The sequence below is a fragment of the Sinocyclocheilus rhinocerous genome, unplaced genomic scaffold, assembly GCF_001515625.1.
Source record: "Sinocyclocheilus rhinocerous isolate Xijiao unplaced genomic scaffold, SAMN03320098_v1.1 scaffold307, whole genome shotgun sequence".
In the NCBI taxonomy this organism is placed as follows: Eukaryota; Metazoa; Chordata; class Actinopteri; order Cypriniformes; family Cyprinidae; genus Sinocyclocheilus; species Sinocyclocheilus rhinocerous.
Window position 1 is genome coordinate 1082816 of NW_015662942.1, and position 253 is coordinate 1083068.

Consider the following 253-nt stretch of genomic DNA (forward strand, 5'->3'; position numbering starts at 1 on the left):
AGACAGACAGACAGACAGACAGATGAACAGATAGATAGATAGATAGACAGACAGACAGACAGATGAACAGATAGATAGACAGACAGACAGACAGACAGACGAACAGATAGATAGATAGATAGATAGATAGATAGACAGGTAGATAGATAGATAGACAGATAGACAGACAGACAAGACAGACAGCAGACAGCAGATAGATAGACAGACAGATAGATAGATGACAGATAGACAGACAGATAGATAAGATAGATAG